This window comes from Bufo bufo, chromosome 3 (assembly GCF_905171765.1).
Source record: "Bufo bufo chromosome 3, aBufBuf1.1, whole genome shotgun sequence".
NCBI classification, from domain to species: domain Eukaryota; kingdom Metazoa; phylum Chordata; class Amphibia; order Anura; family Bufonidae; genus Bufo; species Bufo bufo.
This window is the reverse complement of record NC_053391.1, coordinates 375,735,783-375,746,663: the sequence shown is the minus strand read 5'-3', so window position 1 is coordinate 375,746,663 and position 10,881 is coordinate 375,735,783.

Genomic DNA, 10,881 nt, shown 5'->3' with positions numbered 1-10,881 from the left:
ATGTTTTGTGTGGGGTTATGATTTGGTGTGTTGTAATTTCTAGCTTGGTGTTCCTTGTCTGGTATGTTTGGTGATATCTTCCAGCATGGTTGCTAGACTTCCTAGCCTGTATGCAGTGCCACCTGGGGCTGCCATGCACCTTGAGGCATGGGGGTTCTGGCGGAGTCTGGTGTGCTGGATACCTGCGTGAGTTGCTGGTATGGTGTCCTGTTTGGTGGTACGTATTCACGGGTTCCAGTCGTGGTGGCAGCGGCAGGTAAGTGTGTCGTCTTGTTTTCTTACCTGCCGATTCTCTTGCTGCATATTGTCTTTTCCTTTCACTGCTTCTAGGCCTTTTGAGACTCCTGTTCTTCCGTGTCCTGGAAGAACAGGACGCCTCTCCTCAGCTCCTTTGTGAGGAATTCTCAGGGCGACTCGGGGCCTTAGGTATCCAGGGTATGAGTCATCCTACCATCCAGGTCCGCTCATACGGTGAGGAGTTAGGACTAGGAATAGGGACGCATTAGGAGGTGACCTGCTCCCTTATCCTTGTGTTCAGGCCTAGTTGCTTTCCTTATCCCCCAGCCATCGTACGGTGGGGGGTTTTCCCCACTCCTCACCGTGACACTGGGGCTGCTGTGCACCTTGCTGTATGGGGCCCAGGCATTATCAGGTGTGCTGGATTTGGTGTGTAGTGTTGTTTGTACAATGTCCTATTTGGTGTGTGGGCACCTGTACTTATGCACGGGTTCCAGTCATGGTGGCTGCGGCAGGTAAGTGTGTTTCTAGTATTCTTACCTGCCGACTCTGTTGCTCTATTCAGTCGTCCACTTTTCCCTGCAGCTAGGCCTGTGGAGACTCTGGTTGTCTCTTGTCCCTGTCTCCTAACCTCAGGGATATTCATGGATTTCAGGGTTCTGAGGTTCCAGTGTATGGGCCCTCCTACATACCTTAAGGATCGGCTCATACAGTTAGGAGAACAGGGCCAGATTTAGGGATGCTATAGGAGGTGACCAGCTCCCTTCTCTTGGCAGCCTGGTCTAGCTGCTATCCCTTTTACATTGTACGGTGGGGGGTTTCCCCCACTCCCAACCGTGACACAAGGAGCTTAATTCACAACAGCTGTTTGATGCATGAATCGCCCACTAAATTTCCTAGTTTAATTAAAATTGGTATTTAACCTCTTCAGGACACAGGGCGTACCGGTATGCCCTGATGTCCTGGTACTTAAGGACACAGGGCGTACGGGTACGTCTTGTGTATTTCCGATCACCGCTGCCCGGTCGGACGGTGGTCGGAACCCCATGCCTGCTCAAATCATTGAGCAGGCACCTTGGCTAAATGCGCGGGGGGTTACCGTGACCCCCCCCGTGTCGGCGATCGCAGCAAACCGCAGGTCAATTCAGACCTGCGGCTTTACCTGCGGTTTGCGGCTGCGATTGGTGGTGCCATCGGGTCCCCATGTGGCTGTTGGTGGGACCCGATGGCATGGAAGGCATCGCGCTGCCTTCTGGTGACGAGCCTGTGAGATCCAGCCCCCTGGATCTCACAGGCCGGAAGCTGTATGAGTAATACACACAGTATTACTCATACATCCAATGCATTTCAATACAGAAGTATTGGAATGCATTGTAAAGGATTAGACTCCCAAAAGTTCAAGTCCCAAAGTGGGACAAAAAATAAAGTGAAAAAAAAGTTGAAAAAATAAAGTTTTCCCCCCAAAAAATGTAAAGTTTCAAGTAAAAATAAACAAAAACGTAATTTTCCCCAAATAAAGTAAAAAAAAAATTGGTAGAAAATAAGGGGGGAAAAAGTATACATATTACGTATTGCCGCGTCCGTATTGACCAGCTCTAAAAACATATAACATGACCTAACCCCTCAGATGAACACCGTAAAAATTAAAAACTGTGCTAAATAAACAATTTTTTGTCACCTTACATCACAAAAAGTGTAATAGCAAGCGATCAAAAAGTCATATGCACCCCAAAATAGTGCCAATCAAACCGTCATCACATCCCGCAAAAAATGAGACCCTACCTAAGATAATCGCCCAAAAACTGAAAAAACTATGGCTCTCAGAATATGGAGACCCTAAAAACATATTTTTTTGTTTCAAAAATGATATTATTGTATAAAACTTACATAAATAAAAAAAGTATACATATTTGGTATCTCCGCGTCCATATCGACCGGTTCTATAAACATATCACATGACCTAACCCCTCAGATGAACAAAGTAAAAAATAAAAAATAAAAACTGTGCTAAATAAACCATTTTTTGTCACCTTACATCACAAAAAGTGTAATAGCAAGCGATCAAAAAGTCATATGCACCCCAAAAAAGTGCCAATCAAACCTTCATCTCATCCCGCAAAAAATGAGACCCTACCTAAGATAATCGCCCAAAAACTGAAAAAACTATGGCTCTCAGAATATGGAGACACTAAAAACATGATTTATTTTTTGTTTCAAAAATGATATTATTGTGTAAAACTTACATAAATAAAAAAAAGTATACATATTAGGTATAGCCGCATCCGTGACAACCTGGTCTATAAAAACATTCATCTGATCTAACCTGCTCAGATGAATGTTGTAAATAACAAAAAATAAAAACGGTGCCAAAACAGCTATTTCTTGTTACCTTGCCTCACAAAAAGTGTAATATAGAGCAACCAAAAATCATATGGGGTCACTTTTTTGGTGTTTCTACATCAGGGGGGCTTCAAATGGGACATGGTGTCAAAAAAACCAGTCCAGCAAAATCTGCCTTCCAAAAACTGTATGGCATTCCTTTCTTTCTGCGCCCTGCCGTGTGTCTGTACAGCAGATTACAACCACATATGGGGTGTTTCTGTAAACTACAGAATCAGAGCCATAAATATTGAGTTTGGTTTGACTGTTAACCCTTGCTTTGTTACTGGGAAAAATGGATTAAAATGGAAAATTTGCCAAAAAATTTAAATTCAGAAATTTCATCTCCATTTGCCAATAACTCTTGTGGTACACCTAAAGAGTTAACGACGCTTGTAAAATCTGTTTTGAATACCTTGAGGGGTGTAGTTTCTTAGATGGGGGTCACTTTTATGGAGTTTCTACTCTAGGGGTGCATCAGGGGGGCTTCAAATGGGACATGGTGTCAAAAAAACAGTCCAGCAAAACCTGCCTTCCAAAAACCGTATAGCATTCCTTTCCTTCTGCGCCCTGCCGTGTGCCCGTACAGTGGTTTACGACCACATATGGGGTGTTTCTGTAAACTACAGAATCAGGGCCATAAATATTGAGTTTGGTTTGGCTGTTAACCCTTGCTTTGTAACTGGAAAAAAATTGATTAAAATGGAAAATCTGCCAAAAAAGTTAAATTTTGAAATTGTATCTCTATTTTCCATAAATTCTTGTGAAACACCTAAAGGGCTAACAAAGTTAGTAAAATCTGTTTTGAATACCTTGAGGGGTGCAGTTTATAGAATGGGGTAATTTTTAGGTGGTTTCTATTATGTAAGCCTCGCAAAGTGACTTCAGACCTGAACTGGTCCCTAAAAATTGGGTTTTTGAAAATTTCTGAAAAATTTCAAGATTTGCTTCTAAACTTCTGAGCCTTGTAACATCCCCAAAAAATAAAATATCATTCCCAAAATGATCCAAACATGAAGTAGACATATGGGGAATGTAATGTAATAACTATTTTTGGAGGTATTACTATGTATTATAGAAGTAGAGAAATTGAAACTTGGAAATTTGCCATTTTCTTAAAATTTTCTGGTAAATTTGGTATTTTTTTATAAATAATTTTTTTTTACTTCATTTTACCAGTGTACAATATGTGACATGAAGTACAATATGTGACAAAAAAAACAATCTCAGAATGGCCTGGATAAGTCAAAGCGTTTTAAAGTTATCAGCACTTAAAGTGACACTGGTCAGATTTGCAAAAAATGGCCTGGTCCTTAAGGTGAAATAAGGCTGTGTCCTGAAGGAGTTAAACAGTCCTCCTCATCATGCTGTTTACATTTTGACATCATAAGACCAATATGACACCTAACAATTGATCAACAGTACCTCGTCATTGCGAGGCTTCAAGCAGGATGTTCTCAGACAGAAGTGGCCACTGAGCTTAGAGTGTCACAGAGTGTCATCAGCAGATTGCAACAGAGATACTGAGAGACTGGAAGAGTCACAGAAAAGCATAGAAGTGGACATCCTTTGCCTACGTCTCACACTGCTGATCGCTTTATTGTGAAAAATGCCCTGCGGAACCGGATGATGAATGCCACACAACTCCAAGCACATTTAAGGTAGGTGAGAGGCGCCCAAGTGTCATGTTAAAACATTCAAAACCATTTACATCAGTGTGATCTGCATGCTAGACAACCTGCAAGGGTACCTGACCACAGGCGTCTTCGTCTTGCATGGGACAGGGAGCATCTACGCTGGACGAGGTAACAGTGGGCCTCAGTGCTGTTCACTGATGAAAGTCGATTCACGCTGAGCAGAAATGATGGCCTCCAACATCAAGAAGAGTGCTATGCGTTAGCCACTGTTGTCATCAGACGAGCCTTTGGTGGTGGTGGTGTTAAAGTGTGGGCAGGTGTGTCTAGTCAATACAGAACTGACCTACACTTTGGGAATGTTACAGTGACAAGCCTATACTACTTCATGGACGACAGTGGTCCAGCTCATCAAGGTTGAATCATTAGGGAATGGATGCTGGAGACTGGGGTACCTCAAATGGAGTGGCCAGCAAATTCTCCACGCCTGAATCTCATTGAAAACCTATGGGATCAGCTAAGTCGCTGTATAGAGGCTCGTAACTCTGTACTGCAGAACCTCAATGATGTGAGGGCCACCTTTCAAGAAGAGTGGGATCTCATTCCTTAGCAGACAATAAGTCGACTTGTGAAAAGCATGAGATGTCATTGTCAAGCTGTAATTGATGCTCAAGGCCACATGACAAGTTATTGAGCCATTTTTGTGGGAGTATACCCACCACTGTTGTTGGCTTTTCTTTTAATAAATTGTTTGAGATGAGGAAATCACCATTGCATGCTTCTACTAAAAGGCTATGTAGACCTTTAGAGGTAGTTTTTTTATGATTGCATGTTACAAATTTTTGGGAAATTTTTTTTTTTTGGACATTTATTAAAAATATTGAGCTGTTCTGTCACAAAGGGTTAACAGTTTTTCTAGCTGTGTGACTGGTACTTTCACTTTGTGTCGGTCATCTAATAACCATCATCTCTAAACTACTGAGAGGTCATACACACTTATTTAAGTCACATTCTTGTCAGAAAGATAAGAACTGGGCTATAATGAGTGTTTATAAGGGCAGAGAGCAGAGATAAGAAGTCTGTCTGCTCCCCAGATGATGGAAAAGACAGAAACTCCACAGGCTGCCACTACAGCATGTCAGTTCTGTACAGAAAAAAGGATGCCATATTTTTAAGACCAATGTAAAAAATTATTTATAGCTCAAAATGAGTACAATGCAATAATAAAAAAAATTGTCCCCAAAGGTGTAGATAGCCTTTAAATACCCTACTTTCGTGATATAATATCACTGTAGTGTGAACTTTTTACGTTTTCATAAATTTCACCCGAAAGCCAACTATCCCTAACATTTTGTGAGTAGTGTAATTTTAACTGCTAAAAAAATTGTAACTAAGGACTGAAAACTGTGCACATATCCATAATGGAGCCATCATAGGCATGTAATGTCTCTGAATTACAGCATTCATGAAATGAAGCCAATCTAGTGCGCATATGACACTTGTTCCATAATCTTTAGGGGGTCATAAATATTTCCGCACACTTGACTGCTTATAGCCATTTACCATGAACATTTGGGTGTGTTTAAATGTGCACCAGGCCTGTAACTTTTCAAATCAATTGATCTGAGCCCCTGAGTCATAGCATCTACAGTTTACATTAACTGCAACGCCCAGATGAGCATATGTCAGTATTGTTAAAAGAAAGGACATTACAAAGCTGCAATGTGCTCTCATGTGCTGTTCATTCAGCTACAGTGGGATGTCTAATGTATCTTGATGTAACGTATTCTATGTATCAATATCATGTATGTCATATTTCTTTAGATATCATACTCCTTGTATATATAAGTTAATCTTTTTATATTGTCACCTTATATTCTGGGGTAGGAATGGCTGACATTTTTTTCCATACTACATACTTTACTTTGAATTTACTATTCTGTAACTTAAAGGATAACTGTCGTATATATTTTTTTTGGAGTATTGGATTGTGGTGATATCACCTTGGTGGCCCTATTTCAACTTTTCACTGTGTATTCAATTACCCCTTAATTCCACATTTTTGTTCCCTGTACTGCCTACTTTTACCTGTGCTTAAAATAGGGTTGCTAGGCATGGTCCGTCTATCTGTTGAAGGACGGAGGACGCAGAAGCAGGCTGCGTGCAAGGTCACATTACTGACAGCCAGGGACTGTAAGTAAATGATAAAGCCAGGTCCTCCCCAGCAGCTGATAACAGTGCCTGGGCTGTGTGCACTTCTCCCTGTCCCTGCGCTTGGCAGACCCTCCCTTACTCAGCAGAGCTGGAGGCTGCAGAGTTGAAGCAGCGCAGAGCAGGGAAGGGAGATCTGCCATCTGCTCAGTGTATAAATGAAAGCAACGTGTGGTAAGAGGACCCCTTTGTGCTGCAGGAGATTAACCCTTTAGGGGGAGGGCTCTGGTTACTGACACTTTTGGGGGGCTATTGTTAATGGCTAGTGAGGGCAGGCGGGATTAGCCTCAGGGTGAGGGCAGTGGTGGCCATCTTAACTGAATAGAAAGATTGCAGTTTTATGCAGACTGGTTGCTAAGGGCTGAATCTTATTAAATATGGGGTAAGTCAGTCTAATATGACAGTTATCCTTTAAGGCAGGAGACAGTAAAATCTAATTGCTGAAATATGCTTTACTATTCTCTTAACTCACTCAGGCACTACTATTAAATCCCATCCACCTTCATATCTCACACTATGGTATTTCCCAGTGAGGTAATGGCCGTAGATGAGGGCAATATTTATTTTACTTGGAACGCTCTGTATCAGCATTACACTATTTCAGAGCAGAGCACAGTGGCCATTGGCCAGACATTCCATCCATATAACACTCGGCACCCTAAAGATCCCTGTTTCTTACCATACATGTATATGTATGCAAGATTTAAAATATGCATTTTATGGCTAATTGTGCTATTAGACAAATTATGTATTTTGTTTAAATAATGTATTAACATACAAAGTGTCACGGACCATGGAAATAGTCACTAGTTTCTTAATCTCTAACATCTGATTACGAGTACCCAAATCTAATGTTCTTCCTCTGCCTTTTACCTATTGCAAAAGGGTAAATAAAAGAAAAAGAGAAACCTGTCAATGGCGCCACATACTTAGACAAAGCAATACTATCTCTCTAATTAATAGTCACTGGTTAGTCATATGTAATGTTCAGTTATTGACTATATAATAAACAACACTTATACCTCTTGGGTAGAGTGGTCCAGTTATCAATTAATAATAGTGGGATGTAGTTGTGTCCTATGAACGTTGAACAAAACATAGGCATAAAAACATTATTAAAAGGCACTCACTTCACCCAGGAGGGGCAGGGTGGGATAAAGCTCGACACCCACTCTGCTTCCTCCTGCACCTGGGTCGCCCGTAGGATATCCGGAATTGACGGCAGTCACACTTGGTACTTCTGGTCAAAATATCCTTTATTAAGCACAGGGTATGGGTGGGGTGCAGGCTCAATGCGTTTCGGGGTCTTTCAAGATCCCCTTCATCAGGAGCACCATGACAGGTTTCTCTTTTTCTTTTATTAACCCTTTTGCACTATGTCCATATGGGAACTTTCCTAATTGGACTATATACCTGTGGCTGCCTGTACTTTCTCATTTATCGTTTATACTCTTAACCACTAATACGGTCTTTCCTTTGGCGCCCTGCCAGGATATCCCAGACCCTTTCTTTTAAAAGGGCCTGTGACTAATCCCCTCTCCTTTTTTCTTTTCCTTGTCCCTGTTTTACCTATTGACCATAGACCTGAATGACAAATGTAAAAATCCACAGGATATGTCATAAATGCCTGGGTGCAGGTCCCACCATTGAGAAAACGGAGGTTCAGTGATCACTATTAACTCATTCAATCCACTCACTTTCCACAGAGAAGTCTATGGAGTAGTGGCAATGCTTGCATGGTTCTGCAGTTCTCATAGACTTTAGCAAATAAGAGCATGGCCATGGGCCATTATGAGTAAGGAACAAGTTGCATTTCGAAATGCATCAACCAGACTATCATGCTAATCTGCTAAAATACTGATATGTGGATTATACTGTTCTGACCTTGTTTTTATGCAAGAATATTTAATAAAGTGAAGGATTTAATTACTGGGATGGTGCTTACCAAAGGAGACTGATCGCTTGTGCACCTGGCAGGTGAGCTGAATTACTTTGTTTCCCTGTCAAAGGCCATCACCTTTCATTAAAGAGGTTATCCAGGAAAAGATATTTATGACTTATCCTCAGGATAGGTAATTAATTTCAACACTCAGGACCCCCGCCAGTCAGATTTACAAGAGGCCTTGAGCGATGCAGCCTCTTCCTGGGTCAGTGACATCACTGTGACATACACGGCCTAGTTGCAGCTCAGCCCCATTCAAGTCAATGGGGATAAGCTGCAATACCAAACACTGACACTATATGATGTACGGCGCTGTCCTTGTAAAGCTGCTGGGAGCCTGCATCACTCACCAGATCTCTGGCGAGTGCAGCGGCTCCCTGAAACAGCTGATTGGCGGGATGCCATAACTTGGACCCCTGCTGATGTGATAATTACTAATCCTGAGGATAAGTCATCATTATCTTTTCCAGGATAACCCCTTTAAATTATTTTTGGAAAGCCATTGTCTTTAAACGGCAAACCTCTAATCTGATAGGTACAACTCCCAGAAGTAGGACCAGCACCTATCAGGTACTTCTGTCACATGTGGATATTTTAATACATTTTATGATGGGAATAGCCTTTTAAAAGGGTTGCCCAACTTTTACTAAGTGATGGCCTATTCTCAGTATAGACCATCACTAGCTGTTCTGCATGGGTCCAACACCCTGCCGATCAGCTGTTTGGCAAAAGCTCCAGCTCAGAGTTGCGAGCACAAAGCTCCATCTACTGTGTAGGAAAGGAAACTCATTATTACGATGTTGCCCCCATTGACTCCAGTGGGAGCAGTGCTGTGCTAACTAGCTTCATCCACTACACAGAGGACAGATGCACCCATATAGCTGATCTGCAGGGATGCAGGTACAGGACCACTGCCAATCAATTAGTAATTGCCTCTGCCGAGGAGAGGCCATCAGTAAAAGCTGGGCAACTTTTTAAAGGATTAAGGACCTGCAGTTTGATAACCGTCAAGATCTGAAAAGTTTGTTTACTGTTAAAGTAAATATTATTAATATCAGTACTGAATATTAATAATTTATATGGAAATTAGAGGCTTCTTCTGATTCCACCTCCTACCTTAAAGGGGTTGTCCCACTTCAGCAAGTGGCATTTATTATGTAGAGAAAGTTACCATAATGCGGGGGGTGTAAAGAAAGAGTTAATACAAGGAATGGGGCTAATGGATCACCCTTAGTTAAGCAGTGAAATGTTTAATCCTATATTGTCTGGGGATGTGGCAGGAAAGGGCAAATGGATTCAGGGGCAGGCTGGGCTCAGGGCTAAATGCAGGGAGTGTAAAGAAATGGTTCATGATATTATACTCGTTGTCTAGGGGGTAGGGAAAGGGTTAATTATATCATACTCTGTAGCCAGTTCCAAGGGTCTCTAGGGGTTAATGAAGCTCGTCTCCAGGGGTCTGCTAATTCTCCAGGGGTTATTGTTCGTCTCACTTGTGCTCATTTTGCAGGGGACGACTTTCACAGGAGCGCTCAGCTGATCTGTAGAGAGAGATATAGATAGGTAGATACAGTATATATATATATATATATATATAGTATTTTCCTTGGCACTTCCCTCTATATTCACACATCTGTTTTTGAGCCTAAGGGCATCTTTAAAAAGCAGTTGTCAACAGTATCAATCCATTGATTCTGCTGATTAAAATGACAACTGTCTTGTGAAGATCAGTTGTGGCATTTCTAAGAAAAAGACTTTTATTCTTTATGCAAATGAGGGGTTTAGTGCACTGGGAGGTGGAGCCTAGCCTTTTGGTGCATCTCAGCTCTTTAGAATTCCAGTGCTGGCCATGCCCCCTGTGCACCGAAGCCCTAATTTGCATAAAAAATAAAATTCTTTCTTGGGGATGCCACAACCAATTTTCACAAGTCAGGTATAATTTTAATCAGCAGGATCAACTCTGTCAGGCAGTATGCTTTCTTTAATAACGTGTATCCCACTGTACTTTTTAAAGGTTATATACAGACAGTGTGTATTCATGGTCTAATATATTATATTGATTAAAGTTTTAATAATCCTTAGACATCTGTGATAAAACTGGTAGTGTGAGAGCTGGAATAAAAAAATGTTTCTGTCCTTACAGTACAATGGCATAACATGTGAATTGGCGGGAAGGACATCAAGACACAATACATTGCCTTTATTATACAAATAAACCATCTTGTTAACCATCTTGCCATTAGTTATTCAGGGTATTCTAAGAATAAGGGGCAGAAAGGGGGCTGTCAGTATTGCACTCTGCATTGACAGGGGCATAATTAACACTCACATTTTCTGTACTTATTCTTACAATGGTATTCATTAATTGTACTGTTACTTCATGACTTTTCAAATTGCAATGTGCTCGGAGGCTGGCTAATATCTTATAAGTTATTAATTCTTATAACAAAATGAGTAGTTCTAGTAGTAAAGGTCAATGCT